Source organism: Artibeus jamaicensis, unplaced genomic scaffold (genome assembly GCF_021234435.1).
Source record: "Artibeus jamaicensis isolate MK-2021 breed Jamaican fruit bat unplaced genomic scaffold, CSHL_Jam_final contig_1715, whole genome shotgun sequence".
Lineage (NCBI taxonomy): Eukaryota > Metazoa > Chordata > Mammalia > Chiroptera > Phyllostomidae > Artibeus > Artibeus jamaicensis.
In genome coordinates, this window is record NW_026521335.1 from 2,581,223 (window position 1) to 2,583,878 (window position 2,656).

The 2,656-nt window shown below is 45.9% G+C and overlaps 1 pseudogene; it reads left to right on the forward strand.

Annotated features, from left to right (window-relative positions):
- The first annotated feature begins 1,305 nt into the window (after nt 1-1,305).
- LOC119048104 (tetraspanin-31-like) lies at nt 1,306-1,997 on the forward strand (annotated as a pseudogene).
- Nucleotides 1,998-2,656: the final 659 nt, after the last annotated feature.

Genomic DNA, 2,656 nt, shown 5'->3' on the forward strand with positions numbered 1-2,656 from the left:
AGTTAGTAATATTGGTAAATGTACATGTTTTAAGTTAAAGTAAATATTTTAAATATTATCATTTTTATGAATACCCATATCAATGGATTTTTTTCTTCTAACCAGCCAACTATCATACCCTACACTTCAGAAAAGACAGCCTCTACCATTCTGCAATCAGTTCTCTGACTCCTCCCTGTCCCCAATTTGACCTCCTCCACTCCTTTCTCCACCCTGTGACAAAGGAGTCTTTAAAGGCAATCCTAATGGTATCACTCCCACAGTTAAAACCAGACATTGGCTGTGCTGAACCTGCAGGGTGACTCTATACTAGTCCTGGGGCACTCAGGGGCCTGCTGAACCTGCAGGGTGGACTCTCTACTAGTCCCGGGGCACTCAGGGGCCTTCGTGGTCTTGTCCCTGCCCCACTCTCCAGCCTCACTTCCCGTTCTCACCACGACTGCTTCTCTCTAGCCAAACACTCCTGAACTGATAGCTGAGTGTTGTGCCTCTGTGCCTTCATAATCTCTTCTTGTTGCCCTGAAAGCCCTTTGCCCCCTTTCTACCTCTTCATACTTGTCCTATAGAGCAGCCCAAGTGCCGGCTCACCCAGGAAGTCATCCCTACAGCCTTCCCTCTCCCCATCGTCCCCGCCACCAAGTCTAGTTTTAAAGCTCTTCATTGATGCTTCCACAGCACTGTTCTTCTATCATAGCGCTTATCACTGTGATCACTGTATTACCATGGTGTTTTTACTTGTCTTCCCCAATTTGACTTTGAACCCAAGAACAGGGTACTAGTTAAATGTATCATTGTGTCACTAGTATTTAATGTGGTTCCCAGCATGTAATCGGTCTGAAAAAATAGATAATGCTATAAAATCAGACTTGGGGCACGGTGTGTATCAGTCAGGGCCCCCAGGAAACACAAGCACACTCAGCATGGTCAATGAAGAAAGTTTAATACAGAGGTTAGTACAGTTCTTTGAATCTTTGTATTCTTGAAGTTCAACTTTTATTGGGAGGAAAAGAGGATATTACAAAGGCTTGGACAGGGATAACAGAAACAACAAAGAGATGGCAGAACACTAGGGACTAGCAAAACTAGGAAGCTATTAGCTGGGCCAGGCCTTACTGGGTAAAGCAAGGGAGCAGTTACTGGAAGCCAGCAAGAGCCATGGGCAAGAGAAGGGGGTTCCTCAGAGAAGCTGTGGTCTTAGGAATAAAAACGTAGCCACTGTCAGACCGCAAGAGGTAGAAGGGAGCCAGGGGAATAAATACTGATTTTTCTCTCTTCCTATCTTTTAATCTTCTGCACGTATTTCCCATGAATCAACCCATCCGGAAGGCTGAGCGTAATAAGTGGATCTCTGGTGATCCAAGGGTTTGGGGGTTGGGGGGATGAGCATGGGGCTGTCAGCACAAAGGCCCATCCCTCCTTCCTGTGAACTTCAGTGATGGATAAAGCTAAAGCAGGCAGGCCTGTTGCTCACTGCTGTGGCTGCGTGGGGCCTGGTGTCCAGCATCCACGTCACTGAGGGAGGCATTGCTGTGGGGGTCTTCCTTCCTCTCACTGCTGTGGCCGGACTGGTGTGTGCTGTCAACCACCACCGAGCACTGCTCTTCTTTTACACGGTCCTCTCTGGTTTGATCTTTGTCTTCCAGTTTGGGATCTCTGGTTTGTGCCTGGCTAGTAACCGAAGCAAATAGACAGATATCACCCAGCTTCTTGGTGGCTCATGAGCAACCAGACTTGGTATGAAGTAGAAAAAAGTTTTGATTGTTGTAGCTTATTCAATCTCACAACCGTGTATCTTTGTACTGCAATCTGTAAGAACTGGAATGCCTCATGCCAGGTGTGTGGAGAAAAAAGTATTAAGCATTCAAATGAAGCCCTGAACATCCTGGGGAGGGGGTGTTGGGCTCTTCTTCAGCTTAACAGAGATCCTTGGTAACTGGCTGGCAATGAAACTTCAGAATCAGACGGATCCTTGAGCCAACCCCAGTGCCCATCTATGAGACTTCGGCTCCTTCTCACTTCTTTCCTGCTCTCCTTAAGCTTTTTCTTCCACCCTTAGCAAAACCCAGAATCAAGGGTCTTTTTTTTGTTCGAGAAAAAGGAAACATCCCTTGCCATCCATTAAAGATGAAAGAGTAGCCAAGCTCTTTGCCTCGATGTGTTTTAGTGGCACCAAGAATATAAAGAATAAGGAAAAATTCCCTCCCTCCCTCCCTCCCTCCCTCCCTGACTGAATGTGGGATGCTCCTGGGACTGCAGGAGATAGGAAGGGGGTTGAAATCATTCCTGGCTCTGTTTACCCTCTTTTCCCTTCCACATGCTGGCCTGGCTCCAGAGGAAATTAGGAACAGAGAAAATCAACAAGAACTCTTTCTTGTAATAAGCAGGACCCAGTTCGGGGAAGTTCAGTTAATATAAAAATAAAAGCTGTTTAAACTCCATATTCAACAAAGCAAATGAAACACCCATCTTCTCTTTCCAGCTGAGGGGCTCACTGACCATGTAAGCCCTGTGTCATAGGAAAAATATTTAAGATTCGGCAGGAAAGTCCATCTTCCAAGTGGTTCCAAATTCCCAAATAGCAAAGTCAACCAAAATAAGAAACATTATAAGGAAGAGAATGAAGAAAAGGAGAGGAAGAAGAGGAGGAGAAAGAAGA